This window comes from Oncorhynchus clarkii, chromosome 9 (genome assembly GCF_045791955.1).
Source record: "Oncorhynchus clarkii lewisi isolate Uvic-CL-2024 chromosome 9, UVic_Ocla_1.0, whole genome shotgun sequence".
Taxonomy (NCBI): domain Eukaryota; kingdom Metazoa; phylum Chordata; class Actinopteri; order Salmoniformes; family Salmonidae; genus Oncorhynchus; species Oncorhynchus clarkii.
This window is the reverse complement of record NC_092155.1, coordinates 8,790,992-8,812,083: the sequence shown is the minus strand read 5'-3', so window position 1 is coordinate 8,812,083 and position 21,092 is coordinate 8,790,992. Positions and strand designations below refer to the sequence as shown.

Genomic DNA, 21,092 nt, shown 5'->3' with positions numbered 1-21,092 from the left:
GCCCACCTCTCCAGCGCTAGATGCAAACAATTTACCTTTAAAACACACACACACACACACACACACACACACACACACACACACACACACACACTAACCTGCCTGGCTGTTCTAAATGGCACCCTATTCCCTGTTCAAAGTAATATATTAACAGTGTTTTAGACAAGGCTGATCTAGGGACAGTTTTGACGCTTTCCTGCTACAGTAACGCATGGATGAAGTTAGTACTAAACTGATCCCAGATCTGAGTCTACAACTAACATCTGGATAGTTGCCAGCCACTGACTGTGTGATGGAGGGGAGGGAGGGAGAGTGGTTCTCCCTCCCCGTTTTCCTCCCTCTTTCATTTACACTACAAATCTCCTATTTCCCTCGCTCTCCCGGTCTCCCTCAGTGACATTCTCAGATCTGGAGGGGGAGAGGGAGGGAGAGAGAGAGGGAGGGAGGGAGGGAGGGAGAGAGAGAGAGAGAGAGAGAGGGAGAGGGAGAGAGAGAGAGAGAGAGGGAGAGGGAGAGGGAGAGGGAGAGGGAGAGAGAGAGAGGAGAGGGAGAGAGAGAGAGTTAGATGTCTATAAGCTCTAAGAAAGGAAGAAATGAAGACGGGACAGAAAGAGGGAAAGAAGAGAGATGGCGACAGAGCTAATGTGACCAAGCATGCCCTCTTCTCTTTTAATTTCAAAATCCCTCTCTTTCTCTCCCTCTCAATGTGGTTCAGTGTCATGCTGTACCAAGCCAACACAGTACTGCTTTGTTGACCTCTCTCTTTCAGCCTGTCACTTCCTCCCTCCCTCCCTCCCTCCGTCCGTCGTTCCCCTCTTCTTTCTCCATGCGTTCCTTCCAATCTAACTGGTTTAGGGCTGGAATTTCACTTGTTTGCCAGGGGACACACACACACACACACACACTAGATAAAGAGAAGCATGCAGTTTCATTTCGCTACAGCGTTCAGACAGCAGTTCACAGACAAAAGTTTGGGGAAGCGTTCAATAGGTCGGACACTGTTTCCCTGATCTGCTTGATGCAACAGTTTCACTGTACGGAGGAAGAGAACGCTGTCTGTATATACAGACATTGCGAAAGTATTCAGCCCCCTTGAACTTTGCGACCTTTTGCCACATTTCAGGCTTCATACATAAAGATATAAAACTGTATTTTTTTTGTGAAGAATCAACAACAAGTGGGACACAATCATGAAGTGGAACGACATTTATTGGATATTTCAAACTTTTTTAACAAATCAAAAACAGAAAAATTGGGCGTGCAAAATTATTCAGCCCCTTTACTTTCAGTGCAGCAAACTCTCTTCAGAAGTTCAGTGAGGATCTCTGAATGATCCAATGTTGACCTAAATGACTAATGATGATAAATACAATCCACCTGTGTGTAATCAAGTCTCCGTATAAATGCACCTGCACTGTGATAGTCTCAGAGGTCCGATAAAAGCGCAGAGAGCACCATGAAGAACAAGGAACACACCAGGCAGGTCCGAGGTAGTGTTGTGAAGAATTTTAAAGCCGGATTTGGATTCAAAAAGATTTCCCAAGCTTTAAACATCACAAGGAGCACTGTGCAAGCGATAATATTGAAATGGAAGGAGTATCAGACCACTGCAAATCTACCAAGACCTGGCCGTCCCTCTAAACTTTCAACTCATACAAGGAGAAGACTGATCAGAGATGCAGCCAAGAGGCCCATGATCACGCTGGATGAACTGCAGAGATCTACAGCTGAGGTGGGAGACTCTGTCCATAGGACAACAATCAGTCGTATATTGCACAAATCTGGCCTTTATGGAAGAGTGGCAAGAAGAAAGCCATTTCTTAAAGATATCCATAAAAAGTGTCGTGCCACAAGCCACCTGGGAGACACCAAACATGTGGAAGAAGCTGCTCTGGTCAGATGAAACCAAAATTGAACTTTTTGGCAACAATGCAAGACGTTATGTTTGGCGTAAAAGCAACACAGCTCATCACCCTGAACACACCATCCCCACTGTCAAACATGGTGGTGGCAGCATCATGGTTTGGGCCTGCTTTTCTTCAGCAGGGACAGGGAAGATGGTTAAAATTGATGGTTAGATGGATGGAGCTAAATACAGGACCATTCTGGAAGAAAACCTGATGGAGTCTGCAAAAGACCTGAGACTGGGACGGAGATTTGTCTTCCAACAAGACAATGATCCAAAACATAAAGCAAAATCTACAATGGAATGGTTCAAAAATAAACATATCCAGGTGTTAGAATGGCCACGTCAAAGTCCAGACCTGAATCCAATCGAGAATCTGTGGAAAGAACTGAAAACTGCTGTTCACAAATGCTCTCCATCCAACCTCACTGAGCTCGAGCTGTTTTGCAAGGAGGAATGGGAAAAAATGTCAGTCTCTCGATGTGCAAAACTGATAGAGACATACCCCAAGCGACTTACAGCTGTAATCGCAGCAAAAGGTGGCGCTACAAAGTATTAACTTAAGGGGGCTGAATAATTTTGCACGCCCAATTTTTCAGTTTTTGATTTGTTAAAAAAGTTTGAAATATCCAATAAATGTCGTTCCACTTCATAATTGTGTCCCACTTGTTGTTGATTATTCACAAATAAATACAGTTTTATATCTTTATGTTTGAAGCCTGAAATATGGCAAAAGGTCGCAAAGTTCAAGGGGGCCGAATAGTTTCGCAAGGCACTGTATATATACATATATATATACAGCTTTCTCTCTGTGTTCTTACTCATATATATATATATATAAAAGAACACAAAGAGAGAACGCTGTATATATGTATTTGTGAGTAAGGAGAGAGGAGTAAGGCGAGAAAACTGTATCTGTGAGTAAGAACACACACAGAGACAGAGAGACAGAGAGAGAATGAGATGGAGAGAGAGAGAGTGCGAGCGGCAACCGTCACATTATCATCCAACACACTCACTTCCTCCTTGGGTGTACATGCCACACAGTGACCAAGCAAAGATCAGTGTGTGTGTGAGAGTGTGTCTCTATGTGTGTGTGTGTGTGTGTGTGTGTGTGTGTGTGTGAGTGAGAGTGTGTGTGTGTGTGTGTGAGAGTGTGTGAGTGTGAGTGTGAGTGTGAGTGTGTGTGTGTGTGTGTGTGTGTGTGTGTGTGTGTGTGTGTGTGTGTGTGTGAGTAAGAACAGCGACAGAAAGGCACGTGGACAGCTACATGTTCAGAGGGTTCAGGACTTTAAACAGAATAGGGAGCCGTTTGGGATGCAGCCCCAGTCTTCAACTAATGGGTTTATAGTAACACAAGACAAGACAAACAGACCCTAACACCAAGTACCCTGGGAGATAACACCAAGTACCCGGGAGATAACACCAAGTACCCTGGGAGATAACACCAAGTACCCTGGGAGATAACACCAAGTACCCTGGGAGATAACACCAAGTACCCTGGGAGATAACACCAAGTACCCTGGGAGATAACACCAAGTACCCTGGGAGATAACACCAAGTACCCGGGAGATAACACCAAGTACCCTGGGAGATAACACCAAGTATCCTGGGAGATAACACCAAGTACCCTGGGAGATAACACCAAGTACCCTGGGAGATAACACCAAGTACCCGGGAGATAACACCAAGTACCCGGGAGATAACACCAAGTACCCGGGAGATAACACCAAGTACCCTGGATATTTTATTTAACTAGGCAAGTCAGTTAAAAGAACAAATTCCTATTTACAATGACGGCCTAGGAACAGTGGGTTAACTGCCTCGTTCAGGGGCAGAACAACATATATTTTTACCTTGTCACCTCGGAGGATTCGATCCCAGCAACCTTTCGGGTTACTAGTCCAACGCTCTAACCACTAGGCTACCTACTCTGTAGATAACCCCAACACTAAGTTCCCCTCCGAGATAACCCCAACACTAAGTACCCTGGACAGCCAGACAGGAGTGGAGAGAGGGAGGATGGAGTGATTTCAATGGCAACAGAAATTGTATTTGAATTCCATAATTGTACATTTGTATTACGATATTGGATATGAATTTCATATTTTTGCATTTGTAATGCAAAATTGAATAATTGAATTCATAATTTGAACTTGTATTTCATGACTTTAAATTGTATTTAAATGAATATTACATTCAGTTTTAAAAAACTATTTCAATTTCATTGAATATTTAATTTAAATATTCATACATTCAGTTTCAAGTAAGGTAAATATTAAGATAAGGTAGATATTGCATTCATTGTCTGTGTATCTTAGTGTACAAACTTTCATTTTAAGTTTATCAACGTTTCATCTATTGACCTTCTCAGATGCATTCAAAATAAGAATTTACATTTTTATTAAAGTTTTATATATAAAACGTCTAATGCATTTCGATTCAGTTCTCATATTTAAAGTTCAAAACGGTTCACACACACTAGAGCCAAATTCATTGGAAGAAAATTAAATGCCACATTGGCTTCAGAAACAAAACTTCTGTTTACAATAGACTGAGTTTGATTCTCTCTGACTTTTTGGGTTTATGGTATCCTAAATGAAATTATAAAATATACAGACCACAAATTCCAATTGGATATACTTAAACTCTTTAACATTCCTCAACTCTGGCATCTTCCCAAACATTTGGAACCAAGGACTGATCACCCCAATCCACAAAAGTGGAGACAAATTTGACCCCAATAACTACCGTGGGATATGCGTCAACAGCAACCTTGGGAAAATCCTCTGCATTATCATTAACAGCAGATTTGTACATTTCCTCAATGAAAACAATGTACTGAGCAAATGTCAAATTGGCTTTTTACCAAATGACCGTACGACAGACTTTTTTTATTTCAAAAAAGCTTTTGACTCAATTTGGCATGAGGGTCTGCTATACAATCTGATGTAAAGTGGTGTTGGGGGAAAAACATACAACATTACACAAACAACATTTGTGCGGTTAAAATGAGCAAAAAAACACACATTTCTTCCCACAGGGCCGTGGGGTGAGACAGGGATGCAGCTTAAGCCCCACCCGCTTCAACATATATATCAACGAATTGGTGAGGGCACTAGAACAGTCTGCAGCACCCGGCCTCACCCTACTAGAATCTGATGTCAAATGTCTACTGTTTGCTGATGATCTGGTGCTTCTGTCCCCAACCAAGGAGGGCCTACAGCAGCACCTAGATCTTCTGCACAGATACTGTCAGACCTGGGCCCTGACAGTAAATCTCAGTAAGACAAAAATAATGGTGTTCCAAAAAAGGTCCAGTAGCCAAGACCACAAATACAAATTCCATCTAGACACTGTTGCCCTAGAGCACACAAAAAACTATACATACCTTGGCCTAAACATCAGCGCCACAGGTAACTTCCACAAAGCTGTGAACGATCTGAGAGACAAGGCAAGAAGGGCCTTCTGTGCCATCAAAAGGAACATAAAATTCAACATACCAATTAGGATCTGGCTAAAAATACTTGAATCAGTCATAGAGCCCATTGCCCTTTATGGTTGTGAGGTCTGGGGTCCACTCACCAAACAAGACTTCACAAAATGGGACAAACACCAAACAGCAGAATTCTGCAAAAATATCCTCAGTGTACAACGTAGAACACCAAATAATGCATGCAGAGCAGAATTAGGCCGATACCCACTAATTTTCAAAATCCAGAAAAGAGCCGTTAAATTCTACAACCACCTAAAAGGAAGCGATTCCCAAACCTTCCATAACAAAGCCATCACCTACAGAGAGATGAACCTGGAGAAGAGTCCCCTAAGCAAGCTGGTCCTGGGGCTCTGTTCACAAACACAAACACACCAGGACAGCAGCACAATTAGACCCAATCAAATAATGAGAAAACAAAAAGATAATTACTTGACACATTGGAAAGAATTAACAAAAAAACAGAGCAAACTAGAATGCTATTTGGCCCTAAACAGAGAGTACACAGTGGCAGAATACCTGACCACTGTGACTGACCCAAAATTAAGGAAAACTTGACTATGTACAGACTCAGTGAGCATAGCCTTGCCATTGAGAAAGGCCGCCGTAGGCAGACATGGCTCTCAAGAGAAGACAGGCTATGTGCTCACTGCCCACAAAATGAGGTGGAAACTGAGCTGCACTTCCTAACCTCCTGCCCAATGCATGACCATATTAGAGACACATATTTCCCTCAGATTACACAGATCCACAAAGGATTTGAAAACAAACCCAATTTTGATAAACTCCCATATCTACTGGGTAAAATTCCACAGTGTGCCATCACAGCAGCAAGATGTGTGACCTGTTGCCACAAGAAAAGGGCAACCAGTGAAGAACAAACACCATTGTAAATACAACCCATATTTATGCTTATTTATTTTTCCTTGTGTCCTTTAACCATTTGTACATCGTTGCAACACTGTATATACGTAATATGACATTTGTAATGTCTTTATTGTTTTGAAACTTCTGTATGTGTAATGTTTACTGTTAATTTTAATTGTTTATTTCACTTTTGTATATTATCTACCTCACTTGCTTTGGCAATTATAACACATGTTTCCCATGCCAATAAAGCCCCTTGAATTGAATTGAATTTGACAGTCTGATGAAGTATAGTTAGAGACAGTCTGATATAGTTAGAGACAGTCTGATATAGTCAGAGACAGTCTGATATAGTATAGTTAGAAACAGTCTGATATAGTATAGTTAGAGACAGTCTGATATAGTCAGAGACAGTCTGATATAGTATAGTTAGACACAGTCTGATATAGTTAGAGACAGTCTGATATAGTATAGTTAGACACAGTCTGATATAGTTAGAGACAGTCTGATATAGTATAGTTAGAAACAGTCTGATATAGTCAGAGACAGTCTGATATAGTATAGTCAGAAACAGTCTGATATAGTATAGTTAGAGACAGTCTGATATAGTCAGAAACAGTCTGATATAGTATAGTTAGAAACAGTCTGATATAGTTAGAGACAGTCTGATATAGTCAGAGACAGTCTGATATAGTATAGTTAGAGACAGTCTGATATAGTATAGTATAGTTAGACACAGTCTGATATAGTTAGAGACAGTCTGATATAGTTAGAGAGTCTGATATAGTATAGTTAGAGACAGTCTGATATAGTTAGAGACAGTCTGATATAGTATAGTTAGAAACAGTCTGATATAGTTAGAGACAGTCTGATATAGTCAGAGACAGTCTGATATAGTTAGAGACAGTCTGATATAGTATAGTTAGAAACAGTCTGATATAGTTAGAGACAGTCTGATATAGTCAGAGACAGTCTGATATAGTATAGTTAGAGACAGTCTGATATAGTTAGAGACAGTCTGATATAGTCAGAGACAGTCTGATATAGTCAGAGACAGTCTGATATAGTCAGAGACAGTCTGATATAGTCAGAGACAGTCTGATATAGTTAGAGACAGTCTGATATAGTCAGAGACAGTCTGATATAGTCAGAGACAGTCTGATATAGTCAGAGACAGTCTGATATAGTCAGAGACAGTCTGATATAGTTAGAGACAGTCTGATATAGTATAGTTAGAGACAGTCTGATATAGTCAGAGACAGTCTGATATAGTTAGAGACAGTCTGATATAGTATAGTTAGAGACAGTCTGATATAGTTAGAGACAGTCTGATATAGTCAGAGACAGTCTGATATAGTCAGAGACAGTCTGATATAGTATAGTTAGAAACAGTCTGATATAGTATAGTTAGAAACAGTCTGATATAGTATAGTTAGAAACAGTCTGATATAGTATAGTTAGAGACAGTCTGATATAGTCAGAGACAGTCTGATATAGTTAGAGACAGTCTGATATAGTATAGTTAGAGACAGTCTGATATAGTTAGAGACAGTCTGATATAGTCAGAGACAGTCTGATATAGTCAGAGACAGTCTGATATAGTATAGTTAGAGACAGTCTGATATAGTATAGTTAGAGACAGTCTGATATAGTATAGTTAGAGACAGTCTGATATAGTCAGAGACAGTCTGATATAGTATAGTTAGAGACAGTCTGATATAGTATAGTTAGAGACAGTCTGATATAGTCAGAGACAGTCTGATATAGTATAGTTAGAGACAGTCTGATATAGTATAGTTAGAAACAGTCTGATAGTCAGAGACAGTCTGATATAGTTAGAGACAGTCTGATATAGTTAGAGACAGTCTGATATAGTTAGAGACAGTCTGATATAGTTAGAGACAGTCTGATATAGTATAGTCAGACAGTCTGATATAGTCAGAGACAGTCTGATATAGTCAGAGTCTGATATAGTTAGAGACAGTCTGATATAGTATAGTCAGAGACAGTCTGATATAGTCAGAGAGTCTGATATAGTTAGAGACAGTCTGATATACTATAGTCAGACAGTCTGATATAGTCAGAGACAGTCTGATATAGTCAGAGACAGTCTGATATAGTATAGTTAGAGACAGTCTGATATAGTATAGTATAGTCAGAGACAGTCTGATATAGTTAGAGACAGTCTGATATAGTATAGTTAGAGACAGTCTGATATAGTATAGTTAGAGACAGTCTGATATAGTATAGTCAGAGACAGTCTGATATAGTATAGTCAGAGACAGTCTGATATAGTCAGAAACAGTCTGATATAGTATAGTTAGAGACAGTCTGATATAGTATAGTAAGAGACAGTCTGATATAGTATAGTTAGAGACAGTCTGATATAGTTAGAGACAGTCTGATATAGTCAGAAACAGTCTGATATAGTATAGTTAGAGACAGTCTGATATAGTCAGAGACAGTCTGATATAGTATAGTTAGAGACAGTCTGATATAGTATAGTTAGAAACAGTCTGATAGTCAGAGACAGTCTGATATAGTTAGAGACAGTCTGATATAGTATAGTTAGAGACAGTCTGATATAGTTAGAGACAGTCTGATATAGTATAGTCAGAGACAGTCTGATATAGTCAGAGACATTCTGATATAGTCAGAGTCTGATATAGTTAGAGACAGTCTGATATAGTTAGAAACAGTCTGATATAGTTAGAGACAGTCTGATATAGTATAGTCAGAGACAGTCTGATATAGTCAGAGACAGTCTGATATAGTCAGAGTCTGATATAGTTAGAGACAGTCTGATATAGTATAGTCAGAGACAGTCTGATATAGTCAGAGAGTCTGATATAGTTAGAGACAGTCTGATATAGCATAGTCAGACAGTCTGATATAGTCAGAGACAGTCTGATATAGTCAGAGACAGTCTGATATAGTATAGTTAGAGACAGTCTGATCAGAGACAGTCTGATATAGTTAGAGACAGTCTGATATAGTATAGTTAGAGACAGTCTGATATAGTATAGTTAGAGACAGTCTGATATAGTATAGTCAGAGACAGTCTGATATAGTATAGTCAGAGACAGTCTGATATAGTATAGTTAGAGACAGTCTGATATAGTTAGAGACAGTCTGATATAGTCAGAAACAGTCTGATATAGTATAGTTAGAGACAGTCTGATATAGTATAGTAAGAGACAGTCTGATATAGTATAGTCAGAGACAGTCTGATATAGTCAGAGACAGTCTGATATAGTCAGAGTCTGATATAGTTAGAGACAGTCTGATATAGTATAGTCAGAGACAGTCTGATATAGTCAGAGAGTCTGATATAGTTAGAGACAGTCTGATATAGCATAGTCAGACAGTCTGATATAGTCAGAGACAGTCTGATATAGTCAGAGACAGTCTGATATAGTATAGTTAGAGACAGTCTGATCAGAGACAGTCTGATATAGTTAGAGACAGTCTGATATAGTATAGTTAGAGACAGTCTGATATAGTATAGTTAGAGACAGTCTGATATAGTATAGTCAGAGACAGTCTGATATAGTATAGTCAGAGACAGTCTGATATAGTATAGTTAGAGACAGTCTGATATAGTTAGAGACAGTCTGATATAGTCAGAAACAGTCTGATATAGTATAGTTAGAGACAGTCTGATATAGTATAGTAAGAGACAGTCTGATATAGTATAGTTAGAGACAGTCTGATATAGTTAGAGACAGTCTGATATAGTATAGTTAGAGACAGTCTGATATAGTATAGTAAGAGACAGTCTGATATAGTTAGAGACAGTCTGATTTAGTATAGTTAGAAACAGTCTGATATAGTATAGTCAGAGACAGTCTGATATAGTATAGTTAGAAACAGTCTGATATAGTATAGTCAGAGACAGTCTGATATAGTATAGTCAGAGACAGTCTGATATAGTATAGTTAGAGACAGTCTGATATAGTATAGTTAGAGACAGTCTGATATAGTATAGTTAGAGACAGTCTGATATAGTATAGTCAGAGGCAGTCTGATATAGTATAGTCAGAGACAGTCTGATATAGTATAGTTAGAGACAGTCTGATATAGTATAGTCAGAGACAGTCTGATATAGTATAGTCAGAGACAGTCTGATATAGTATAGTTAGACACAGTCTGATATAGTCAGAGACAGTCTGATATAGTTAGAGACAGTCTGATATAGTCAGAGACAGTCTGATATAGTATAGTCAGAGACAGTCTGATATAGTATAGTTAGAGACAGTCTGATATAGTATAGTTAGAGACAGTCTGATATAGTATAGTAAGAGACAGTCTGATATAGTATAGTTAGAGACAGTCTGATATAGTATAGTTAGAGACAGTGATATAGTATAGTTAGAGACAGTCTGATATAGTATAGTAAGAGACAGTCTGATATAGTTAGAGACAGTCTGATTTAGTATAGTTAGAAACAGTCTGATATAGTATCGTCAGAGACAGTCTGATATAGTATAGTTAGAAACAGTCTGATATAGTATAGTCAGAGACAGTCTGATATAGTATAGTCAGAGACAGTCTGATATAGTATAGTTAGAGACAGTCTGATATAGTATAGTTAGAGACAGTCTGATATAGTATAGTTAGAGACAGTCTGATATAGTATAGTCAGAGGCAGTCTGATATAGTATAGTCAGAGACAGTCTGATATAGTATAGTTAGAGACAGTCTGATATAGTATAGTCAGAGACAGTCTGATATAGTATAGTCAGAGACAGTCTGATATAGTATAGTTAGACACAGTCTGATACAGTCAGAGACAGTCTGATATAGTTAGAGACAGTCTGATATAGTCAGAGACAGTCTGATATAGTATAGTCAGAGACAGTCTGATATAGTATAGTTAGAGACAGTCTGATATAGTATAGTTAGAGACAGTCTGATATAGTATAGTAAGAGACAGTCTGATATAGTATAGTTAGAAACAGTCTGATATAGTCAGAGACAGTCTGATATAGTTAGAGACAGTCTGATATAGTTAGAGACAGTCTGATATAGTCAGAGACAGTCTTATATAGTATAGTTAGAGACAGTCTGATATAGTAGTCAGTAAAGCTTGTTTGAATGAAATTGATTAAGAGAGAACATGGCCTAAGGGAGAGAATGAGAGAGGGGGAAAGAGAGAGGGGGAAAGAGAGAGGGGGAAAGAGAGAGGGGGAAAGAGAGAGGGGGAAAGAGAGAGGGATTACACTTGGAAACATGCGATTTGCCACCAATGCTTTTTCTAGGACACATAACTGCATTCTATACTCCTCTGTAAACTGGTCATCTCTCTATACCCGTCGCAAGACCCACTGGTTGATGCTAATTTATAAAACCCTCTTATGTCTCAGTCCCCCTTATCTGAGAGATCAACTGCAGCCCTCATCCTCCACATACAACACCCGTTCTGCCAGTCACATTCTGATAAAGGTCCCCAGCACACAAATCCCTGAGTCGATCGTCTTTTCAGTTCGCTGCAGCTAGTAACTGGAACGAGCTGCAACAACACAAACTGGACAGTTTTCTTCATTCATCACCGGAGGCCTTTTGCCTTCCGGTAGGCCGTCATTGTAAATAAGAATTTATTCTGAACTGATTTTTCTAGTTAAATAAAAAGGTTAAAGAAAGGTTAAATAAATAAAAATGGAAAAGGGGTGTGTCTTCCTCTCCTCTCAGCCAAGCCTGTGTGTGTCATACCCACAATGCCTGTGTGTCATACCCACAATGCCTGTGTAAACCATGACGCCCAACTGTCAGAGAGTGAGAGAGAGAGAGGGATTGGAGAGAGAGATTGGAAAGAGAAAGAGGGATGAAAAATGGGGAGAGAATATAGGGAGGAGGAAACTAAAATAAAACTAAAGAAGAATGGAGTCCTGCTATTTTCACTTCTATAGAAAACACCCAACTCAACCTTTACCTCTGAATAAAGAAAGAGGGAATGGAATGAGATTGATAGATGGCCAGAAGAAGAATAGAGGGTGGAGACGGGTTTTACAATAACAAGAGGAGAGGGAGGTCAGAGGAAAGGTGACTGACTGGACTAAAGAAAGAAAGAAAGAAAGAAAGAAAGAAAGAAAGAAAGAAAGAAAGAAAGAAAGAAAGAAAGAAAGAAAGAAAGAAAGAAAGAAAGAAAGAAAGAAAGAAAGAAAGAAAGAAAGAAAGAAAGAAAGAAAGAAAGAAAGAAAGAAAGAAAGAAAGAAAGAAAGAAAGAAAGAAAGAAAGAAAGAAAGAAAGAAAGAAAGAAAGAAAGAAAGAAAGAAAGAAAGAAAGAAAGAAAGAAAGAAAGAAAGAAAGAAAGAAAGAAAGAAAGAAAGAAAGAAAGAAAGAAAGAAAGAAAGAAAGAAAGAAAGAAAGAAAGAAAGAAAGAAAGAAAGAAAGAAAGAAAGAAAGAAAGAAAGAAAGAAAGAAAGAAAGAAAGAAAGAAAGAAAGAAAGAAAGAAAGAAAGAAAGAAAGAAAGAAAGAAAGAAAGAAAGAAAGAAAGAAAGAAAGAAAGAAAGAAAGAAAGAAAGAAAGAAAGAAAGAAAGAAAGAAAGAAAGAAAGAAAGAAAGAAAGAAAGAAAGAAAGAAAGAAAGAAAGAAAGAAAGAAAGAAAGAAAGAAAGAAAGAAAGAAAGAAAGAAAGAAAGAAAGAAAGAAAGAAAGAAAGAAAGAAAGAAAGAAAGAAAGAAGAAAGAAAGAGAGAGAGAGAGAGAGAGAGAGAGAGAGAGAGAGAGAGAGAGAGAGAGAGAGAGAGATCAAATGTAAATCAAAATCAAATTGTATTTGTCACATGCGCCAAATTACAACAGGTGTAGGTAGACTTATGGTGTAGGCTACTATGTGGGACCCAAAGTCTTCATTTCCTTATGGGCTCTGGTCAAATGTAGCTCACTACATAGGGAATAGCTGTCATTTGGGACGAAGCTCCATTTCCTCTTCCCTGGGGCACACTAGCCCGTCTATAAACAGTGTCAAAGACCGTAGGATGGTCTAGCGTCTTCTACTACAGAGTACAGATCACACACACCCCTAACTCTTCAGTATCAATCATGGGTCATATCACATCACCATACGTCACATCACATCACCATACGTCACATCACAATACGTCACATCACCATACGTCACATCACATCGCCATACGTCACATCACCATACGTCACATCACATCGCCATACGTCACATCACATCACCATACGTCACATCGCCATACGTCACATCACCATACGTCACATCGCCATACGTCACATCACATCACCATGCGTCACATCACCATACGTCACATCACCATACGTCACATCACATCACCATACGTCACATCACATCACCATACGTCACATCGCCATACGTCACATCGCCATACGTCACATCACATCACCATACGTCACATCACATCACCATGCGTCACATCACATCACCATACGTCACATCACCATACGTCACATCACCATACGTCACATCACCATACGTCACATCACCATACGTCACATCACATCACCATACGTCACATCACCATACGTCACATCACATCACCATACGTCACATCACCATACATCACATCACCATACGTCACATCACATCGCCATACGTCACATCACATCACCATACGTCACATCACCATACGTCACATCACCATACGTCACATCACCATACGTCACATCACATCACCATACGTCACATCACCATACGTCACATCACATCACCATACGTCACATCACATCACCATACGTCACATCACCATACATCACATCACCATACGTCACATCACATCGCCATACGTCACATCACATCGCCATACGTCACATCACCATATGTCACATCACCATACGTCACATCACATCACATCCCCATACGTCACATCACCATACGTCACATCACCATACGTCACATCACCATACGTCACATCATATCGCCATACGTCACATCACCATACATCACATCACCATGCGTCACATCACCATACGTCACATCACATCACCATACGTCACATCACCATACGTCACATCACCATACGTCACATCACATCACCATACGTCACATCACCATACGTCACATCACATCACCATACGTCACATCACCATACGTCACATCACCATACGTCACATCACCATACGTCGCCATACGTCACATCACCATACGTCACATCACCATACGTCACATCACATCACCATACGTCACATCGCCATACGTCACATCGCCATACGTCACATCACCATACGTCACATCACCATACGTCACATCACATCACCATACGTCACATCACCATACGTCACATCACATCACCATACGTCACATCACATCACCATACGTCACATCGCCATACGTCACATCACCATACGTCACATCACATCGCCATACGTCACATCGCCATACGTCACATCGCCATACGTCACATCGCCATACGTCACATCGCCATACGTCACATCGCCATACGTCACAGCACCATACGTCACATCACATCGCCATACGTCACATCACATCACCATACGTCACATCACCATACATCACATCACCATACGTCACATCACATCACCATACGTCACATCACATCACATCCCCTTACGTCACATCGCCATACGTCACATCGCCATACGTCACATCGCCATACGTCACATCGCCATACGTCACATCGCCATACGTCACATCGCCATACGTCACATCGAAAGAAAGAAAGAAAGAAAGAAAGAAAGAAAGAAAGAAAGAAAGAAAGAAAGAAAGAAAGAAAGAAAGAAAGAAAGAAAGAAAGAAAGAAAGACAGAAAGAAAGAAAGAAAGAAAGAAAGAAAGAAAGAAAGAAAGAAAGAAAGAAAGAAAGAAAGAAAGAAAGAAAGAAAGAAAGAAAGAAAGAAAGAAAGAAAGAAAGAAAGAAAGAAAGAAAGAAAGAAAGAAAGAAAGAAAGAAAGAAAGAAAGAAAGAAAGAAAGAAAGAAAGAAAGAAAGAAAGAAAGAAAGAAAGAAAGAAAGAAAGAAAGAAAGAAAGAAAGAAAGAAAGAAAGAAAGAAAGAAAGAAAGAAAGAAAGAAAGAAAGAAAGAAAGAAAGAAAGAAAGAAAGAAAGAAAGAAAGAAAGAAAGAAAGAGAGAGAGAGAGAGAGAGAGAGAGAGAGAGAGAGAGAGAGAGAGAGAGAGAGAGAGAGAGATCAAATGTAAATCAAAATCAAATTGTATTTGTCACATGCGCCAAATTACAACAGGTGTAGGTAGACTTATGGTGTAGGCTACTATGTGGGACCCAAAGTCTTCATTTCCTTATGGGCTCTGGTCAAATGTAGCTCACTACATAGGGAATAGCTGTCATTTGGGACGAAGCTCCATTTCCTCTTCCCTGGGGCACACTAGCCCGTCTATAAACAGTGTCAAAGACCGTAGGATGGTCTAGCGTCTTCTACTACAGAGTACAGATCACACACACCCCTAACTCTTCAGTATCAATCATGGGTCATATCACATCACCATACGTCACATCACATCACCATACGTCACATCACAATACGTCACATCACCATACGTCACATCACATCGCCATACGTCACATCACCATACGTCACATCACATCGCCATACGTCACATCACATCACCATACGTCACATCGCCATACGTCACATCACCATACGTCACATCGCCATACGTCACATCACATCACCATGCGTCACATCACCATACGTCACATCACCATACGTCACATCACATCACCATACGTCACATCACATCACCATACGTCACATCGCCATACGTCACATCGCCATACGTCACATCACATCACCATACGTCACATCACATCACCATGCGTCACATCACATCACCATACGTCACATCACCATACGTCACATCACCATACGTCACATCACCATACGTCACATCACCATACGTCACATCACATCACCATACGTCACATCACCATACGTCACATCACATCACCATACGTCACATCACCATACATCACATCACCATACGTCACATCACATCGCCATACGTCACATCACATCGCCATACGTCACATCACCATATGTCACATCACCATACGTCACATCACATCACATCCCCATACGTCACATCACCATACGTCACATCACCATACGTCACATCACCATACGTCACATCACCATACGTCACATCACCATACGTCACATCATATCGCCATACGTCACATCACCATACATCACATCACCATGCGTCACATCACCATACGTCACATCACATCACCATACGTCACATCACCATACGTCACATCACCATACGTCACATCACATCACCATACGTCACATCACCATACGTCACATCACATCACCATACGTCACATCACCATACGTCACATCACCATACGTCACATCACCATACGTCGCCATACGTCACATCACCATACGTCACATCACCATACGTCACATCACATCACCATACGTCACATCGCCATACGTCACATCGCCATACGTCACATCACCATACGTCACATCACCATACGTCACATCACATCACCATACGTCACATCACCATACGTCACATCACATCACCATACGTCACATCACATCACCATACGTCACATCACCATACGTCACATCACCATACGTCACATCACATCGCCATACGTCACATCGCCATACGTCACATCGCCATACGTCACATCGCCATACGTCACATCGCCATACATCACAGCGCCATACGTCACATCACCATACGTCACATCACATCACCATACGTCACATCACATCGCCATACGTCACATCGCCATACGTCACATCGCCATACGTCACATCGCCATACATCACAGCGCCATACGTCACATCACCATACGTCACATCACCATACGTCACATCACCATACGTCACATCACATCACCATACGTCACATCACCTTACGTCACATCACATCACCATACGTCACATCACCATACATCACATCACCATACGTCACATCACATCGCCATACGTCACATCACCATATGTCACATCACCATACGTCACATCACATCACATCCCCTTACGTCACATCGCCATACGTCACATCGCCATACGTCACATCGCTATACATCACAGCGCCATACGTCACATCACCATACGTCACATGTCACATCACATTACCATACATCACATCACCATACGTCACATCACATCACCATACGTCACATCACCATACGCCACATCACCATACGTCACATCACCATACGTCACATCACCATACGTCACATCACCATACGTCACATCACCATACGTCACATCACATCACCATACGTCACGTCACATCACCATACGTCACATCACCATACGTCACATCACCATACGTCACATCACCATACGTCACATCACCATACGTCACATCACCATATTAGAGTGTGAGACAGAGAGAGAGACAGAGAGAGAGACAGAGACAGAGAGAGAGACAGAGAGAGACAGAGACAGAGAGAGAGACAGAGAGAGAGACAGAGACAGAGAGAGAGAGAGAGAGAGAGACACACAGAGAGAGAGAGAGACACAGAGAGAGAGAGAGAGAGAGTGAGAGACAGGAGAGAGAGACAGACAGACAGCCAGAGAGTTATGGAAACTAAATCTAAAATAGTGAGCCCCTCTCATATCATTACCAAGCACTGCTAAGGAATGAGAAAATATGTTCTACTAACACACTGAAGCCTCAGGACCAGAACATTCAATCAATCACATCAAAACAAATTACAACACAAGTCAAAACAACAACAACAACAACATTACATATTGAGAAGCACAAAGAAAAATGCAGTGCTATCTGACACTAAATGGACAGTACACTGTGGCTAGCTATTTGACCATGGTTACTGATCAAAACCTTAGAAAAACCTTGACAGAGTACAGGCTCAGTGAGCACAGCCTTGGCATTGAGAAGGGTAGACACAGGAAAACCTGGTTCCCTGTAGAGGAAAGGCTGTGCAACCACTGCACAACAGCAGAACCTGAGACAGAGCCCTCAGATTACACAGACCCACAAAGAATTACAAAACAAATCCAATTTTGATAAACTCCCATATCTACTGGGTGAAATACCACAGTGTGTCATCACAGCAGCAAGATTTGTGACCTTGTTGTCACGAGAAAAGGGCAACCAGTGAAGAACAAACACCATTGTAAATACAACCCATATTTATGTTTATTTTTTTATTATTTACACATTGATTGAACCTTTATTTAACTGGACAAGTCAGTTAAGAACATTTTGTTATTTAACAATGACGGCCTACCACAGCCAAACCCTCTCCTAACCCTCTCCTAACCCTCTACAAACCCTCTCCTAACCCTCTCCTAACCCTCTCCTAACCCTCTCCTAACCCAGACGACGCGGAGACAATTGTGCGCCGCCCTATGAGACTCCCAATCATGGCCAGTTGTGACACAACCTGGAATCGAACCAGGGTCTGTAGTGACGCCTCTAGCACTGAGATGCAGTGCCTTACACAGCTGCGTCACTCGGGAGGCCATAATATGACATTTGTAATGTCTTTATTCTTTTGGAACTTCTGTGAGTGTAATGTTTACTGTTAATTTTTATTGTTTATTTCACTTTTGTTTATTATCTATTTTACTTGCTTTGGAAATGTTAACATATGTTTCCCATGCTAATAAATCCCTTAAATTGAATTGAGAGAGACTGATAGAGGCAGAGAGACAGAGAGATTGATAGAGGGAAGAGTTGATTTAATTTGGGGCTTGAAAATTGATTCAACACGAGGCCTATGTATTGGTCACATAACATTTCACATGACCGACTGGCCGAATAGCACCAATATTCCCTTTATAGCACACGACTTTACTACAGGGCTCTGGGTGAAACACAGCACACTACTTTACTACAGGGCTCTGGGTGAAACACAGCACACTACTTTACTACAGGGCTCTGGGTGAAACACAGCACACTACTTTACTACAGGGCTCTGGGTGAAACACAGCACACTACTTTACTACAGGGCTCTGGGTGAAACACAGCACACTACTTTACTACAGGGCTCTGGGTGAAACAGCACACTACTTTACTACAGGGCTCTGGGTGAAACAGCACACTACTTTACTACATAGGGAGCCATTTGGAACACATACAACTGTCTGGACTAATGAGACACAGAGAGAACAACATCAGGAATGGATAGAGAGAGAGAGAGTGCGTGTACGTGTGTGAGAAAGAGAGAGAGAGAAGTAGAGAGAGTGTGTGAGTGAGAGAGATGGTATGTGTGTGTGAGAGAGGGTGTGTGTGAGAGAGAGGGTGTGTGTGTGTGAGAGAGAAAGAGTGAAAGGGTGTGTGTGAGAGAGAGAAAGAGGGTGTGTGTGTGAGAGAGAGAAAGAGGGTGTGTGTGTGAGAGAGAGGGTGTGTGTGTGTGAGAGAGTGAGAGGGTGTGAGAGAAAGAGTGAGAGCGTGTGTGTGTGAGAGAGAAAGAGTGAGAGGGTGTGTGTGAGAGAGAGAAAGAGGGTGTGTGTGAGAGAGAGAAAGAGGGTGTGTGTGAGAGAGAGAAAGAGGGTGTGTGTGAGAGAGAGAAAGAGGGTGTGTGAGAGTTAAAGAAGGAGACAGGACAGTGGGATGAGAAAGAAAGGATTAAGAGATGAAGACAATAAGAACAACAGAAATGACTTCCACATGGAAATCTGATATACAGTGAAAGACGAGGTAAACAACACTTCAGTGCTTTCAGAAAATATTCAGACCGCTTGACTTTTTCCACATGTTGTTACGTTACAGCCTTATTCTAAAACTGATTAAATTGTTTTTTTCCCCCTCATCAATCTACACACAATACCCCATAATGACATCACAATACCCCATAATGACATCACAATACCCCATAATGACAAAGTAAAAACAGGTTTTTAGAAAACTTTGCAAATGTGTTAAAAATACAATTGAAATATCCCATTTACATAAGTATTCAGACCCTTTACTCAGTACTTTGCTGAAGCATCTTTGGCAGAGATTACAGCCTCAAGTCTTCTTGAGTATGACGCTACAAGCTTGGCACACCTGTATTTGGGGAGTTTCTCCCATTCTTCTCTGCAGATCCTCTCAAGCTCTGTCAGGTTGAATAGGGAGCATCACTGCACAGCGATTTTCAGGTCTCTCCAGAGATGTTTGATCAGGTTCAAGTCCGTGCTCTGGCTGGGCCACTCAAGGACATTCAGAGACTTGTCCCGAAGCCACTCCTGCATTATCTTGGCTGAGTGTTTAGGGTCGTTGTCCTCTTGGAAGGTGAACCTTTGCCCCAGTCTGAGGTTCTGAGCGCTGTGGAGCAGGTTTTCATTAATGATCTCTGTGTACTTTGCTCTGTTCATCTTTCCCTTGATCCTGACTAGTCTCCCAGTCCCTGCTGCTGAAAAACATCCCCACAGCATGATGCTGCCACCACCATGTTTCACCGTAAGGGTGGTGCCAGGCTTCCTCCAGACGTTACGCTTGGCATTCAGGTCAAAGAGTTTAATCTTGGTTTCATCATACCGGAGAATCTTGTTTCTCATGGTCTGAGAGTCCTTTAGGTGCCTTTTGGCAAACTCCAAGCGGGCCGTCATGTGCCTTTTACTGAGGAATGGCTTCTGTCTGGCCTCTCTACCATAAAGGCCTGATTGGTGGAGTGCTGCAGAGCCACTGTGTTCTTGAGGACCTTCAATGCTGCAGAAATGTTTTTGTACCCTTCATCAAATCTTTGCCTCGACACAATCCTGTCTCGGAGCTTATAATGTATCATTCTTCCTCTCTATCTTTCATTTTTTTTATACATTTGCAAAAAATTCTAAAAACCTGTTTTCACTTTGTCATTATGGGGTATTGGGTGTGTATATGTTGTCCCCACTAGACTCACCACGTTGGCCCCACTAGACTCACCATGTTGGCCCCAC

The 21,092-nt window shown here is 40.9% G+C and overlaps 1 protein-coding gene across 2 annotated transcripts in view; it reads right to left on the bottom strand.

Moving 5' to 3' along the window:
- The window catches only part of LOC139415807 (1-phosphatidylinositol 4,5-bisphosphate phosphodiesterase beta-3-like), a 108,561-nt gene that overhangs the window by 70,617 nt on the left and 16,852 nt on the right, over positions 1 to 21,092 (bottom strand). The gene's annotated exons all lie outside the window — the stretch shown is intronic.